Below are 18,462 nucleotides of genomic sequence, written 5' to 3' on the forward strand. Positions count from 1 at the left end.
TATTATTATTATTAATTTTCAGTTAGCCACTGTATAGTACATTAGTTTTTTATGTAGTGTTCAATGATTCATTAGTTGCATATAACACTCAGTGCTGAGTTTTGCTGTAAAACCCAGGCTTTGGCACAAGGGGTTGTCATGGGGCTAGGGCAGAGAACTTGTGAACCCTGCATTCTAGTCCTACCCCGGGCTTGTCTGCTTCACCTGTAAAGAGAACCTTGGCGTATGGTGAGATTGCCTCTCTCACCGTAGTGTTGTCCTTGAGAACAAAGTACTTTATACCTTAAATGCTGCTCTGCATTCCTGGTAGCTGTACCTAAACTAAAGAGGGAGAGAATATGCTTGGATTTCATTCAAAATCATGCCCAACAGAGCCCTGACCATGAAGCAGCAGGGCCAAAGATTCCTGTGTTAGTCTAACAAAGTGTACATGTTTACCATTGTTGTCAGTCTAAGTGTTTTAATTGTACTTTTCTCAACTGTACTTCTCTCTTTGGTCTTAGGCTCCAAAATGGACAAAAATTGATGGGGGGAAGTAGCATATATATTTTTTTCCATTCTTAAGGGGCAAGCAATCCATTCTTTAGTGATTAAACTTGTAACTTACATTGAGAAGGAGAGGTATTTTAATTAAGAAAAAAAACTTTCTCTTTCTGTGTGCCCATATTCAATAGATAGAATAAGATATCGCTAAATCAGGAGAAAAAATACTTGAAAAGTTGCTCATCCTTGTACTCTTGTACTCTCTTTCTGGTATGAGCAATGTATGAAGCATATTCACCTCTTGTGCTCAGAAACCACAGGAAAAAAATTCACCTGCAGAGTTCTATTCACACATAGGACTGGACTGGCTTCTTATCCCAGGCACCCTGAGACTTTATACATGAGGACTTGTGTATGAATAGGGAGATTGTCCTTTAAATGCTGGTTGGACCTGTTGCCTGGTCCAACTCTCTTCACTACCACTCTGGCAATGGTGAGATACAAATGTGAAATCTGAAACTTGTTCACGAACAGGAGGAAACAACCCTCCAGGCCTGCCACTTGGGAAGCTGTAACCACTGGGCATCCAAGCAGGCACCGTGACTTGCTAAAAATCACAGAGAATCAGTTGTTGTGGAAACAGACACCTCCAATCTGTGGCTTCTGAAGTTGGGCTGTGTAGCTGTGATGTCTCTCCCCTGCAGGAAGGAGAATTTTGGGGGCCCCCATGAGGCATGAGCTGGGAGGGACCCGCCAAGTGTTGCATCCTCCCAGTGACAACAGGAGTGACCCCTGCCCTGTCACTCCTGAACCCAAACAAAAGAGCAAAAGTGGAGAAAGTAGGAAGCATAAACAGCACAAACATGTTGTATTACTTGTTGTGTCTTGCATATCAACCTATCATGCTCTGGCAGAAGATGCAGAGCAAGCGTAAAAGTTTAGGAATGCCTGAAAATTCAAGTAGTTGTTTCTCTCTGGTCCAAATGAGGAAAGAGGGGATGGGTATGGGGTAAAACCTGTGTTTATGCGTGGGAACCATTTGTACTTTGGGCAAACTTGACAACTACTGTACCACAGAAACCTTCCCCGTACCCTTTACCTACTCTCAATCAGAATGTAATACAATTTCTGAGGATGCCTGGGCTCCATCACATTAAGCTCCAGTTTTCCCTCAAAAATTTTATGGGTATGAGGTTTTCCTTTCCCTTTCTGTTTCTATTTACTACAAATACCCCAAACCACACTCAGGGATATCATGGCCACCCTAAGACTTCACTCAGGCCCTGTTTCCCTGCCATCCACAAACTTGGCACCTTCTGACTGGCTCAGGGGAATTTAATCTCAAGAGAGAAACTGGTAGGGGCAATCCTCTCCCCAGAAGGTGCTCTAAACAGCATCTCTCTGGGACCATAAAATGAACCAGGGACTAATGGGCTAAGCCATCCTCTGGAAGGGTGTACTGTATGCCAGCAAAGCTTGTGGTGGGGAAGACTGTCCCAGTTATTAGCTCAGCAGGGAACTTTGCAGGACCTGTCCCTCTGTCCTTCTGGTCTGATGGAGGTCAAACCTCTTCATGTCCTGAAGACAGTTTAACTTTTCAGAAAGATATATGCTACATTTCACTTGTTTTTTATCTGTGTGATCTGGTGAAAATAGAAACCACCATCTATCCACACTTATTTTCAATTTTTTTCCCACTTCCACTAGAAGTGTGGTCTGCAGGGCATTCACATGGGCCTGGGCTTTGACTCTGAGGTCTCTGTAATTTTAACTGTGAACTCAGACTCAGCACAGAGCATAGCGCCTGGAGTAAAAAGAGATTCACAAGGCAAGTGCCTACCATAGTCAGAAGAAAGCCTTTTTCCTGCAGCCTGCTCAACAAGGAAGTTACTAGTTTTCACATAATTTATCCCACACATGCAAATGCAAGGTCCCTATTTCAAAGCCCAGTGGACTCATATGGTCATTTTTCTTCCTCAGCATCTCCCAAAGTCTCCAGTTCCCAGCTGAGAGACCTCTTTAATTCCCAGCCACCTGCTGCATTTGGCCTCAGCCCATCTTGCATATGATTCATTTTTCCAAGAAAAAGTACTTTCCCAAAGGTCTACTATGGGCTGGTATACAACTTTGGAGTGGGATCTTGAAGGATGAAGAAGTATTGAGTAAAAGAGGAACTGTGGACAGGAATTGGTTGGAATTTTTTGGTAATGGAACAGTCTAAACCAGTTAGCATATTTGAGTACTTGACTCATCAAGTGGTATTTGCAATAACTGCTCATTGCTTTTTCATTTTCCCAGCAACAGGTAACTAGTCCAGAGCCTTCCTTAAATGTTAGACTTCTGACACATAATTATGCCCACAAGTGGTTCATATCAGAATCAGACAGGCTCCTGGTCTATCACAATGAAAACAGGACCTTGCTTGGGATGCATATTACTAATATCAATGAAAAAAAGTATATTTATAGCATATGAAGAAGTAATTGGAAAATATGACCCAGAATACAGAAAGCAATAGCACATTAAAATAAAGAAATAGAAAAAAAAGTATTGAAGATTTTGATTTATTATTCACTTTAAAGAAAAGCTAATTGGCTAAAAATTGTCAAAGACTTTGCAAGCCTTATTGTTTAAGGGTTCTTTGACTCCAAACATGTTTTTCCATTACTTAATTTAAAAAATCCATATGTAGGGGTGCCTGGGTGGCTCAGTTGGTTGTTTGCCTTTGGCTCAGGTCATGATCCCAGGGTCCTGGGATAGAGCCTCACATCTGGCTCCCTGCTCTGCAGGAAGTCGGCTTCTCCCTCTCCCTCTCCCTCTGCACCCCCCCCAACCTTCCCGGTCATGCTTTCTCTCTCTCTCTCACGTGCACTCTCTGTCTCAAATAAATAAAAAAAAAGCTTTAAATAAAAGTAAAAAATCCATATGTATATATTTATGAAGCTCATACCATATCAGAATAGTGACCATATCCATCACTTCCAAAAGTTTCTTTGCTCACTTGTGTATTGCTTTCCTACCCATCCCCATTCCTACCTCTAGACAACCACCAATCTGCTCTCTCTCACTATAGATTAGTTTGCATTTTGTTGAATTTTGTATAAATGGAATCATACACTATATTCTCTTTTTGTCTTTTTAAACTCACCATAATTATTTGAGATTTTTCCCTGCTGTTATTTGATGTAATAATATATTTATTTTGTTATTGTATTGTATTTCATCATATGGTTATTTAAGGTTTTTCCAGTTTTTGCCTATTACAAATAAAGATGCTATTAATATTCATGTACAAGTCCTTGTGTAGATATATGCTTTATTTTTTCTCAGATAAAAACTTAAGAACAGCAGTATGGTAACTGTATATTTAACATTTTAGGAAACTGCTAAACTGTTTCCAAATATCCATAGCCACATACACTCATGGAGCCTTGGTATGGTCAGTCTTTTTAATTTGAACCATTGTAATAGGTGTGTTGTGGTATATCATTTTAGTTTTTTTTTTAATTTTTTTATTAAAGATTTTATTTATTTATTTGAGAGAGAGAGAGAATGAGAGATAGAGAGCACGAGAGGGAAGAGGGTCAGAGGGAGAAGCAGACTCTCTGCCGAGCAAGGAGCCTGATGCGGAACTCGATCCCGGGACTCCAGGATCACGACCTGAGCCGAAGGCAGTTGCTTAACCAACTGAGCCACCCAGGGGCCCCTCATTTTAGTTTCAACTAGCATTTCCCTATTTATAATGTTGAGCATCTTTCCATGTGCTTAATTACCATCCATTTATCTTATTTTGTGAAGAGTCTGTTCTAATATTTGCCCATTATAATTGTGTTGTTTGCTTAGTACTTATTGATTTTTAAGGATTCTTTACACATTTAAATATAAGATCTTTGATGGATATTTTCTTGCATTCTGTGTCTTACTTTTCATTTCCCTAACAGTATCCTTATTTGAACAAATTATTTTAATTTAGATGAAGTCCAATTTATTGATTTTGTTTATTGTACTTAATATTTTTTACAACCTATTTAAGATATTTTTGCCAAGTCCAGATTCACTTAGATTTTGTCTTATTTTTTATTCTAAAATTTTTATAGTTTTAGCTCATATTTAAGTCTAATATCAATTTCTACTTAATTTTTGTATATGGTATAAGGTAAAGATTATCATTTCTTTTAACTTATAGCTATCTAATTGTTCCAGCACCAGTCCCTGATAACACTATCTTTTTTCCACTGAATTAGCTTTGTACCTTTGTTGACAAGCAAATACTATATCCATATGGGTCTATTTCTGGATTCTCTGTTCTGCAAAATTCACCTATTTGCCTATCTTTATGCCAGTGCCACACTTTTTTTGTATATTATAGCTTTATAGTAATAAGTCTTGGAAGCTGTCGGTGTAAGTCCTACCGCATTGTTATTCTTTTTGTTTTAGTTTTTGTTTTTGTTTTATTATGTTCAGTTAGCCACCATAGAGTACATCATTAATTTTTGATGTGGTGTTCAATGATTCATTAGGTGCGTATAACACCCAGTGCTCATCACAACACGAGCCCTCCTTAACACTTTTGGATATTCTAAGTCCTATGAATTTCCACATAAATCTTAGAAATAGCTTGTCATTGTTGGGAGACAATTCTTTATAAGTCTCATATTTCTCCTTGAATTCTGATCAGAGGCATTAACAGCATTTGTTTCACACTATTCTCCAATGCTATCTATGTAACAAAGAGCCTTGGAAGAAAATATAGTATTTCACTCTGGGACAGAAGGTTTATTTGTTTGCTGTTCAGGAACAAAGATAATATTTCCCTCTGAAGGAGTTTGCTAAAATCCCTTTAAAATATTGGAGTTTTCCACATGGTAACATAAACCCACTGTGTGCTTATCATACACTTACAGTGCTTCTCATCACCAGAACTTGATAAATCATGACAGTTGATGGAATTTACTCATTTAGGACCCTGAGGTGTGGGGCATCAATGAAGTTTACACTGAAAATTGATTACAATTTGCTACTTAGAGTCTTATTAAAGTTACAAATTGCATAGATTTGACCTCAGCCCTTGTCAGTCAGATTAATCAGAGTGGCTAAATGACATATTGCTATAAGTGAGTTAAAGTTAAAGACCTGCATATTGGCTCTTAGGTTGTTTACGTTTTCACAACAGGCTAGGATTATCACCAAACCCAAATTTTTGCACATACATTTGCTTTAAATATAGATGAAATATATATATTACTATTTAGAGCTTGCTTTACCAAACTGCACCAAACATATGCTAGGCAGAGTTAAGACAAACTCAGAGGCTATAAAACACCACTGCTTGCCTTCAGAGCTCTCTGACCCAGACTCCTCTAGTGGTTGAGCCATATCACTTAAACAAGAAAGCCCCTTTCCTATTTCCCTATTTCACCAAGAGTTGCCTAGCCCCTTCTTTTTCTGGGTAGTGCCCTTCTATAGCTGTCTTTGAAAGGTCTCCTTTTTTTTTTTTAAGCATCTGAATTAGTGATTTATTGCTGCATATTAGCAGATTACAAAAAGAGTGTTCTTTTTAATTCTTGCAAATTATTTTATTTTATTTTATTATTTTATTATTTTTTTGATGTAGTGATCCAAGAATCATTGAAAGGTCTCCTGTTTCGAGAGACTTCCCTTTTCAAGCAATCTGTCAAAGCGGCTCCCAAACAAAGCATGTTGGGTGCTACTGCCATCTTGTGGTCTTGTCTTTTTCCTTGATTAGACCAGAACCTAGAATTCATCATAAATTATGAAAAGGATGGGGGTTTGATCATGAAGGACAAATCGGCATGCAGTCTATTCAGGGTAGTACGACAGTTAATTGGAAAATCAATCTTGGATAGCCATAAGTGTTAAGACACAAAATTTGGAATGTCTCTGTATCAGTTTGACATGCTTTTGATCTTTGCTATACTAACCAATACACTTTTTATGGTCTGGCTTGTGCCTCAGTAACCTGGCCAAACTGTAGGTCCAGCATTTGAGCGAACTCACACCATTATTATGGATTCTTGAAGTCAGAGGCACTGAGCTGAGCAGGTAAGGAGGTCAAACCCCTCACCTGGGTGCCCCAATAGGTAGGTATTGAATGTTGTAAGATTTGTGCACCTGATTAGAAAAAAGAGGGCAAGTGCATACCTCTGGAATAAAAATGGGCTCAGCCAACTAAAGTGCTACTTAAAGTGACTAGGGGCAAGGACATTTATAGCCTTGTCACTCCCAGGATTCTGAAGGAGGTGCTTGTCCTGCTGAACAGGTGTTCCAAATCATGAGACTTGTGCTGCCTTGCTGGCAGCAACTTCTGGAGAGGATGCAGTGGCCAAATTCCTGGGGGAGACAAGATGGAGGGGAGGATAGGTACTTTCTAGAAGAAAAGCCAGCACAGTGCCACCGCAATAAGGCCCAGGAAAATTTGCCAGTAACCACATATATCCAGAGGAGAAATTGCTGGATCATATGGTATTTCTATTTTTTAAAATTTTAAGGAGGCTCCATATTGTTTTTCATAATGGCTGTACCAAATTTATATTCCCACCAACAATGCACAAGGGTTCCCTTTTCTCCACAGCCTTGCCAACACTTGTTTTCTTGTCTTTTTGTTAATAACCATTTTAACAGGTGTGGGTGATAGCTATCTTCTGTATACATTTATACAGAAATGTATAAAGACAGAAAAGATAAAGGAAGAGATACGAGGGAGGGGTTGAATCCTCTTTTGAAGGAGGAGAAAAGTCCTCTGTTTGCCCTGGGGCATAATCTTTCTTTAAGGACACAGGCCAGAAACCAAATGAAAAAGGAGCTGCCTGGCTATATAGCAGGGAGCAAGGTCCATCCAATGGGGATCCCAAACTGGATAATCTCTGGTAAATTGGTGGAGAAATTGCAATGCTTACGAGGGTTAGATTACAACCCCAGGCCAACTTTCCCTTCTGAGGCAGCCTTATCTTCCATCACCTATCTCTGATCACTATCAGTAACAAGGATCCAATCTCATGTAAGGTTCTTGCAGCTGTCAAAAGTCATCAGCTTTTTACCACTAAACTGTGGTTTGGATTCCAAAAAGTAGCATTGGCTGACTCTGCCAGGTCACAGGTGCCAATATCTTCCTAATCCCATGAAGCACTCATGCTGTAAAGGAACCCCATCCCACCCATCCTGGTGGTGACCAAATTGAGAGAATTGATGAAAGGGGTAATTACCCATTAACTATTAAAATCAGCTCAGGTTTTTTTCTTTTAACTCAAATACAACTTTATTATTTTTTCTCAACTTTATTGAGATATTATTGACATATAACACATGTAAGTTTAAAGTATACAAGGTCATAATTTGATGCATGTATATATTGTGACATGATTACCATAATAAGGTTAGTGAACACCTCTATCCCCACATGCAATTTCCATTTTTTGTGGCAATAACGTTTAAGATCTACTCTCTTAACAACTTTCAAGAATATAGTACAAGATTGTTAACTATAATCACCTATGATGCATATTAGTTCCCCAGCACTGATTCATCTTATAGCTAGAAGTCTGTAGTCTTCGACCAACATCTCCCCATTTCCCCCGCAACCTAGGCACTGGAAACCGCCATTCTGGTCTCAGTTTCTATGAGTTCGGCTTTTTTTAGATTCCACATATAATTGGGAATATAAATATGTGAATTTCTCTGTCCGACTTATTTCACTTAGCGTAATACCTGCAAGTCTATCCATGTAGTCACAAAAAGCAAGATTTCCTTTTTTCAATGATTGAATAATATTCAGTGTACATACATATATGAAGGATTTTCTTTATCCATTCATCTGTTAATAGACAGTTTGTTTCCATGTTTTGGCTACTGTGAAAGTGCAGGGAACATGAGAGTAAAGATATCTCTTCAAAAGAGTGGTTTAATTTTCTCCAGACATATATCCAGAAGAGAAATTGCTGGATCATATGGTATTTCTATTTTTTAAAATTTTAAGGAGGCTCCATATTATTTTTCATAATGGCTGTATGAAATTTATATTCCCACCTACAATGCACAAGGGTTCCCTTTTCTCTACAGCCTTGCCAACATTTGTTTTCTTGTCTTTTTGATAATAACCATTCTAACAGGTGTGGGTGATAGCTAATTGTGGTTTTGACTTTCATTTTCTGTTGATTAATGATGTTGAGCATCTTTTCATATAACTGCTGACCATTGGATGTCTTCTTTGGAAAAAATGTCTATTTAGGTCCTCTGTCCATTTTTTAATCATATTTTTTGTTTTTGTTTGCTATTGCGATGTGTGAATCCCATATATGTTTTGGATATTAATTCATTATAAGATAGATGGTTTGCAAATATTTTATATCATTCCATAGCTTGCCATTTAATTAAATTAATTTTTTTGTGCATAAGCTTTTTAGATAGAGGTAATCTTACTTCGTAATTTGTACTATTGTTACTTGTGTTTTAGGTGTCCTACCCCCAAAATTGTTGCCAACACCAAAGTCAAGGAGATTGCTCCTTATGTTTTACTGTAGTACTTTTATAATTTCAAGACTTACATTTAAGTTTTAATCCCATCTTGAGTTAATTTTTATGAGTGGTGTAATAAAAGCATCCAATATTGTTCTTTTGCATGTAAATACTTGGTTTTCCCAACACAATTTATTGAAGGGACTAGACTTTTCCCATTGAATATTCTTGGCCCCCCTGTCCAATATTAGTTGACCATATATGTGTGGGCTTATTTCTGTGATCTCCATTTTGTTCCATTTAGCTATGTATCTGTTTTTATGCCAATACTATACTATGTTGGTAACTATAGGTTTGTAATAAAGTTTGAGATCCAGAATTGTGCTTCCCCCAGGTTTGTTCTTTCCTCTCAGAATTATTTTGGCTCCTTGGGGTCTTTTGTATTTCCATATAAATTTTGTGATTCCCCCCATTTTTCTAAAAATAACCATTGGGATTTTAATAGGGTTTGCATTGATTCTATAGATGGTTTGGGTACATTTTAACAATATTAATTCTTCCAATCCATGAATTTGGGATATCTTTTCCTTTCTCTGTGTGTTCTTCAATTCTTTTTATAAACATCATGCCATTTATAGTGTATGGATCACTCACCTACTTGATTAAATTTATTCTTAAGTATTTTATTATTTCTAATGCTATTGTAAATGAGATTCTTCTCTTTTTTTCTCTTTCAGAATGTTTGTTGTTAGGGTATAGAAATGCAACTGATTTTTTTTAAAGATTTTATTTATTTATTTGACAGAAAGAGAGCACAAGTAGGCAGAGCAGCAGGCAGAGGGAGAGGGAGAAGCAGGCTCTCCGTTGAGCAGGGAGCCCGATGTGGGGCTCAATCCCAGGACCCTGGGATCATGACCTGAGCTGAAAGCAGCCGCTTAACCAACTGAGCCACCCAGGTGCCCCAATGCAACTGATTTTTGTACAGTGGTTTTGTACCCTGTAACTTTACTGATTTTGCTTATTAGTTTTAGCAGTATTTTGGTGGAGTCTTTAGGGTTTTTTATATATAAGATTATGTGATGTGCAAATAGAGACAGTTTTTTACTTCCTTTTTCTTATTATTTTCTAGCCTAATTGCTCTGGTTAGTATGTTGAATAAGAATGGATAGAGTGGGCACTACTGTCTTATTCCTGACCATAGCAGAAAAGATTTTAACCTTCCAACATTGACTATGATGTTAGCTGTTTGCTTATCATATAAAACTTACTATGATGAAATGTGTTCCTTTTATCCCATTTCTTGAGAGATTTTATCATGAAAGAATTATGGGATTCTGTCAAATCCTTTTTATGCATCTATTGAAATAATCATATATTTTTAAAAAAATTTTTGTATTTATTTGAAAGAGAGAGAGAGGGGGAGAGAGCACAGAGGGAGAGGGAGGAGCAGACTCCCCGCTGAGCAGGGAGCCCAATGTGGGGCTCGATCCCAGGAGCCGGAGATCATGACCTGAGCCAAAGGCAGATGCTTAACTGAATGAGCCACCCAGGCTCCCCATATAATATTTAACTTATCTTCTATTAATGTTGTGTATCATGCTTATTGTTTTGCATATATCAAATCATCCTCACATCCCAGGGATGAATCCCATGGATTATGGTGTATGATGCTTTTCACGTGGTGTTGAATTTTATTTGCTTGCATTTTTTTAAATTTTCTTTTTTTTAGTGGTTTGTCAGCTTACTAAAGATTTTATTCAGGATTTTAACTCCAAAGGCAGCTGGATCCAATAGCTTCACCTGCATTCTTTATCTTTACCTGCATCTCCAATGGAGGGTTCATCTTTAAGCACAAAGGATGTTAGCAATAAATTTTATTGGGGACAGAGGGTTTGAAGTATGAGACTAGTCAGAAATAGCATACCAACTTCTCCACCTTTGCATGAATAGAGTAGGATTCTCCAACAATTCCAGCAGCCTAACACTTTTTGAGTTGCATCCAAGGTCATTAAAGTCCTCAGGTCTTGTTCCTGCACCAAACACCCTCCCTCCGCTTCATAGAAGATTCTGAGGCCTAATCAGACTAAAAAGTGAGCTAATACCACCAATAAAATATTATTTACTTGTTTTAGTGCTTGCCCGAGTATGTTTAAAAAAACAAAGTGGGAAATTTTCTTGCCTATAAATAGGGTTCTTTGATTATTTTGGTGTTTGCTTGCTAATAAAGATTTGTAGATGGGGCAAAATTTGGTCTGAGATTTCAGTTCACCTGAAGCAAGGCTATGACCAAAAAAACCCTGAAAAAATATGAATAACCAAACTAGCTTGGATAAATTTGCAACAGAAAGGTCTATTTTACTTGTTGCCAATATAATTCTCATATAATATACAAATCAGTATTGTTTCATCAAACACTTAACTTCTTTGAAACATGTTTTAAATTGTAGAAAGAAATCGTTAGCAAATATTATTTTTAGGTCTTGAAATAATTACTATCTAAGGTTATCTTCAATGAATGACCTTACTATATTCTAAAACAACTTAATACAAATTTTGTTTTTTATTTTTTTTAAGATTTTTACTTATGTATTTGACAGAGAGATAGAGATAGAGAGAGAGAGCACAAGCAGGGGGAGCAGTAGGCAGAGGGAGAGGGAGAAGCAGGCTCCCCTTTGAGCAGGGAGCCCGATGCGGAGCTCGATCCCAGGACCTGAGATCATGACCTGAGCCGAAGGCAGACGCTTAACTGAGCCACACAGGTGCCCCCAAATTTTGTTTTTTAAACTACAGAGGTCAGATGCTGTAGTGAACTAAAATCAGGCATAGACAATAGGAAAAAAAAATGGAAGAAAATAGCCTATATTAAGAGAGCTTAATTCTATCAAGGGGGAAAAAATACCCAAACGAATGTCATCAAGAAATGTAATAAATTTGAGTCCTAAATAGCTCCCAAATTGTCAATTCAAAGTTTAATACTTGTTTTTTTTGTTCATACTTTTCCCCTTTTTTAATTTAATTTTATTCTATTGTGTTATTTTAGTCCCCATACAGTACAAAATTAGTTCTTGATGTAGTGTTCCATGATTCATTGTTTTCAAATAACACCCAATGCTCCATGCAATACATGCCCTCCATAATACCCATCACCGGGCTAACCCATTCCCCCCCCCAAAACCCTCAGTTTGTTTTTCCATGTCCATAGTCTCTCATGGTTCGTCTCACCCTCCGATTTCCCTCCCTTCAATTTTCCCTTCCTTCTCCTAATGTCTTCCATGCGATTCCTTTTGTTCAAAGAGCTGAGATGCCCTTCAACAGACGAATGGATAAAGAAGATGTGGTCCATATATACAATGGAATATTACTCAGCCATCAAAGAGGATGAATATCCAACTTTTACATCAATATGGATGGGACTGGAGGAGATAATGTTAAGTGAAATAAAGTCAAGCAGAGAAAGTCAATTATTTGATTGGGGGAAAAGATGGCAGAGGAGTAGGGGACCCTATTCCAACTGGTCCCTGGAATGAGCTAGATATCTACCAGACCACTTAGAGCATCCACGAAATCAGCCTGAGATGTAAGAAGATCTGGATCTCTACAAACAGAAGTTCGGAGGTACTTGGTTTTGAGGTACAAAGCAGGGAGGTGTACTTTGGTGGGCAGATATCAGAGGATGGATGGCAGCAGGAGGGAGCCTGGCTGTGGGGATCCTACACTGCTAGTGAGTGGCAGTCACCCACGCTGGGGATAGGGTACAGGCTCACAGACTGGTAGCGGCAGGGAAAGGATTTTAGGGCAGCCATCCTGCCGGAAACCAGAGTGGCGGGGTCACGCATATGAACTAGGAACGGCTGGTGGTTTTAGAAGCACAAAGGGCAGAGACATGCCCCAACCTGGAGGTAGGACTGGGAGCCCTGCTAAGGGGCACAAAACCCAGGATGGTGCAGTTAATAGCAGCATAGACAGAAATGGAGATAGTGTGATCTGGAGAGCTCACTGAAGAACAGACTGCAATCTCTCTGCTCTGAAGCAGAGGGTTGGAAATGGTCGCTTCTGCTCTGACTCTCAGAAGAGACACAGAAAGCCACCAGGGAAAGTCGCCAGAGAACAAAAGCCCCCAACAACGGTTGCCACTGAGCCCATCCCCCACCACAGGGGGGCAGGGCAACTCTGACCAAACAGGGTTGCCTGAGTAACAGCGTGGCAGGCCCCTCCCCCAGATGACAGGCTGGGAAAACAAGAGGCCAGCAACATTAAGGTCCCTAGAAACCAGGTGCATCTTACTTGGGTTCTGGTCAATAATTTGGACTCTATACCTTCCCTCAACCACCCCTAAACAGAATGAATAGGAGGAGGAACCCCCAAAATAGGAAAGACTCAGAGATTATGCCTTATGCCACAGATTTACAAATGGATGCAGAGATAACCAAGATGTCAGAGATGGAATTCAGGCTAGCAATTGTGAAGACAATAGCTAGAATGGAGAAATCAATTAATGGCTACATAGAGTCTCCAAAGGCAGAAATGAAAGCTGAATTGGCAGAACTTAAAAATGCTATCAATGAGATCCAATCTAATCTAGATAATCTAACAGCTAGGGTAAGTGAGGCAGAAGAATGAATAAGTGACCTGGAAGACCATTTAATAAATAAAAGGGAAAAGAGGAGGCAAGGGAAAAACTCCGAATCCATGAAAACAGAATCAGAGAAATAAGTGACAGCATGAAACATTCCAATGTCAGAATTATTGGAATCCCAGAGGGAGTGGAGAGAGAGAGAGGACTAGAAGATATATTTGAGCAAATCGTAGCTGAGAACTTCCTTAATCTGGGGAATGAAACAAACATTCGTGTCTTAGAGGCAGAGAGGACCCCTCCCAAGATCAAGGAAAACAGGCCAACACCCCGGCATGTAATAGTAAAACTTGCAAATCTTAGAACCAAGGAAACAATCTCAAGGGCAGTTAGGGGGAAGAGATTCCTTATGTACAGAGGGAGTAACATCAGAATAACGTCAGACTTATCCACAGAGACCTGGCAAGCCAGAAAGGCCTGGCAAGACATATTCAGGATACCAAATGAGAAGAACTTGCAGTCAAGAATACTTTATCTGGCAAGGCTGTCATTTAGAATGGATGGAGAGATGAAGAGTTTCCAAGACCAGCAGAAATTGAAAGAATATGTGACCACTGAGCTGCGCCCTGCAGAAATATTAAGGGGGGTTCTATAAAAGGAGAAAGACCCCAAGAGTGATATACAACAGAAATTTATGGGCACAATCTATAAAAACAAGGTCTTCACAGGCAACATGATGTCAATTAATTCAGATCTTTCAATAATCACTCTCAATGTGAACAGCCTAAATGCTCCCATAAAATGGCACAAGGTTGCAGATTGGATAAAAAGACAGGACCCATCCATATGCTGCCTACAAGAGACTCATTTTGAACCTAAGGATACATCCAGACTGAAAGTAAAGGGATGGAGATCCATCTTCCATGCCAATGGACCTCAAAACAAAGCTGGGGTAGCAATTTTTATATCAGAAAAATTAGATTTTAAACTAAAGACTGTAGTTAGAGACAGAAGGACACTATATCATTCTTAAATGATCTATCCAACAGGAAGGTCTAACAATTATAAATATCTATGCCCCTAACATGGAAACAGTCATCTACATAACCCAACTGTTCACCAAAATAAAGGGTCATATGGATAACAATACATTAATTGTAGGCGACTTCAATACTCCACTCCCAGCAATGGACAGATCATCTAAGCAGAAAATCAACAAAGAAACAAGAGCTTTGAATGACACACTGGACCAGATAGACCTCATAGATATATACAAAACATTTCACTTAAAACAACAGGATACTCATTCTTCTCGAGTGCACATGGAACTTTCTCCAGAATAGACAACATCCTTGGTCAGAAATCAGGTCTCAACTGATACCAAAAGATTGAGATTATTCCTTGCATATTCTCAGACCACAATGCTTTAAAACTATAACTCAATAACAAGGAAAAATTTGGCAGATATTCAAACACTTGAAAACTAAAGACCACTCTGCTCAAGAATGTTTGGCTCAACCAGAGTATCAAAGAAGAACCTAAACAATTCATACAAACCAATGAGAACGAAAACACATCGGCCCAAAACCTATAGGATACAGCAAAGGCAGTCCTAAGGGGAAATACATAGCCATCCAAGCCTCACTCAAAAAAATAGAAAAATCCTGAATTCACCAACTAACTCTACACCTTAAAGAACTAGAGAAAAAGCAACAAACGATGCCTAAGCCACGCTAGAAGAGAAATAAGATCAGAGCAGAGATCAATGAATTAGAAACCAGAAATACAGTAGATCAGAGCAACAAAACTAGAAGCTGGTTCTTTGAAAGATTTAATAAGATTGATAAACCACTGGCCAGACTTATCCAAAAGAAAAGAGAAAGGACCCAAATTAATAAAATGATGAATGAAAGGGGAGAGATCACAACTAACACCAAGGAAATAGAAACAATTATTAGAAATTATTATCAACAACTATATGCCAATAAACTGAGCAATCTGGATGAAATGGATGCCTTCCTGGAAACGTATAAACTGCCAAGAGTGAAACAGGAAGAAATTGACAACCTGACTAGGCCAATAACCAGTAACGAGATTAAAGCAGTAATCAAAAACCTCCCGAAAAAAAACAAGAGTCCAGGGCCTAATGGATTCCCTGGAGAATTCTACCAAACATTCAAAGAAGAAATAATACCTATTCTACTGATACTGCTTCAAAACATAGAAACAGAAGGAAAGCTTCCAGACTCGTTCTACAAGGCCAACATTACCTTAATCCCCAAAGCAGGCAAAGATCCCATCAAAAAGGAGAATTTCAGACTGATATCCCTGATGAATATGGATTCCAAAATCCTCAACAAAATCCTAGCTAATAGGATCCAACAATATATGAAAAGGAGCATCCACCATGACACAGTGGGATTTATCCCCCAGATGCAAGGGTGGTTGAACATTCACAAATTAATCAATGTGATAGAACACATTAATAAGAGGAAAGAGAAGAACCATATGGTCCTCTCAATTGATGCACAAAAAGCATATGACAAAATACAGCATCCTTTCCTGATTAAAACGCTTCAAGCTATAGGGATAGGGGGAACATTCATCAAGTTCATAGAATCCATCTATGAAAAACCCACAGCAAATATCATCCTCAATGGGGAAAAGCTGAGCCTTTCCCTTAAGATCAGGAACACAGCAAGGATGCCCACTCTCCACTATTGTTCAACATAGTATTAGAAGCCCTAGCAACAGCAGACATCAAAAAAAATAAATGTATTCAAATTGGCAAAGAAGAAGTCAAACTCTCTCTTTTCACAGATGGCATGATACTTTATGTGGAAAACCCAAAAGTCTCCACCCCCAAATTACTAGAACTCATACAGCAATTCAGGAATGTGGCAGGATACAAAATCAATGCACCAAAATCAGTTGCTTTCTTATACACTAATAATGCAACTGTAGAAAAAGAAATTAGAGAAATGATTCCATTCATAATAGAACCAAAAACCATAAGATACCTCACAATAAACCTAACCAAAGAGGTAAAGGATCTATACTCTAGGAACTACAGAACACTCATGAAAGAAATTGAAGAAGACACAAAAAGATGGAAAAACTTTCCATGCTCATGGGTCGGAAGAATAAACATTGTTAAAATGTCTATGCTACCCAGAGCAATCTATACCTTCAATGCCATCCCGATCAAAATTCCAATGACATTTTTCAAAGTGCTGGAACAAACAATCCTAAAATTTGTATGGAATCAGAAAAGACCCCAAATTGCCAAGGAAATGTTGAAAAAGAAAAACATAACTGGGGGCATCACTTTGTCCAATTTCAAGCTATATTACAAAGCAATGATCACCAAGACTGCATGGTACTGGCACAAAAACAGACATATAGACCAATGGAACAGAATAGAGAGCCCAGATATGGACCCTCAACTCTATGGTCAAATAATCTTCGACAAAGAAGGAAAAATTATGCTATGGAAAAAAGACAGTCTCTTCAATAAATGGTGCTGGGAAAATTGGACAGCCACATGCAGAAGAATGAAATTCGACCATTCTCTTACACCATACACAAACATAAACTCAAAATGGATGAAAGACCTCAATGTGAGACAGGAATCCATCAAAATCCTAGAGGAGAACATAGGCAGTAACCTCTTGGACATCGACCATAGCAACTTCTTTCAAGATACATCTGTAAAATCTAGTGAAAGAAAAGCAAAAATGAACTTTTGGGACTTCATCAAGATAAAAAGCTTCTGTAAAGCAAAGGAAACAGTCAACAAAACAAAGAGGCAGCCCACAGAATGGGAGAAGATATTTGCAAATGACACTACAGATAAAGGCCTGGTATCCAAGATCTATAAAGAACTTCTCAAACTCAACATCCCCCCTAAAAAAAAAAGTAATCAAGCCAAAAACTGGGCAGAAGATATGAAAAGGTTCTTCTCTGAGGAAGACATACAAATGGCTAACAGACACATGAAAAAATGTTCATCATCATTAGCCATCAGGGAAATTCAAATCAAAACCAAATTGAGATACCACCTTATACCAGTTAGAATGGCAAAAATGGACAGGGAAAAAAAACAACAAATGTTGGAGAGGTTGTCGAGATAGGGGTACCCTCTTACACTGTTGGTGGGAATGGAAGTTGGTACAGCCACTTTGGAAGACAGTGTGGAGGTGCCTCAAAAGATTAAAAATAAAGTTACCCTATCACCCAGCAATTGCACTCTTGGGTATTTACCCCAAAGACACACATGTAGTGAAAATGAGGGTCAGCAGCATGAAAAATAAAACATGTCTAAATAAGAGGAAGGGAGGGAAGGGATGACAAACGTGAGCTTAATCCATTGTGCTTCATTAGGGAAGTGAATAGAAACATCTAAAAGGAGACAAAGAAATAAATGCATACACAGATTATTAAAAAAGAAAGTCAATTATTTGCTTGCATTTAGTCCAGAATTTTTGCATCTGCATTTATTAGAGACACTAACCCGTAGTTCACTTCTCTTGTAGTACCCATAACTGGCTTTAGAATCATGGCAATGGCCTCTAAAATGTCTTTGCAAATGTTCCCTCTTCATGTGTTTGGAACAGTTTGAAAATATAAATGCTGTTAATTCTTCTTCTTCTTCTTCTTCTTCTTCTTCTTTTTAGTTTCATTTTATCTCTTTTTTTCATTTTTTACTTAAATTCAATTTGCCAACATATATTACAACATTGTTTTTGATTTAATGTTCAATGATTCATTAGTTGTGTATAGCACCCAGTGCTCGTCACATCACATGCCCTCCTTAATGTCAATCAGCCAGTCACCCCATCCCCGCATCCACCTCCCTTTCCACAACCCTCAGTTTTTTTCCCGGTGTCAAGAGTCTCATATGGTTTGTCTCCCTGTCTGAAATCCTCCCATCC

Source organism: Callorhinus ursinus, unplaced genomic scaffold (assembly GCF_003265705.2).
Source record: "Callorhinus ursinus isolate GAN/ISIS: 27379988/994484 unplaced genomic scaffold, GSC_fseal_2.0 scaffold130, whole genome shotgun sequence".
NCBI classification, from domain to species: domain Eukaryota; kingdom Metazoa; phylum Chordata; class Mammalia; order Carnivora; family Otariidae; genus Callorhinus; species Callorhinus ursinus.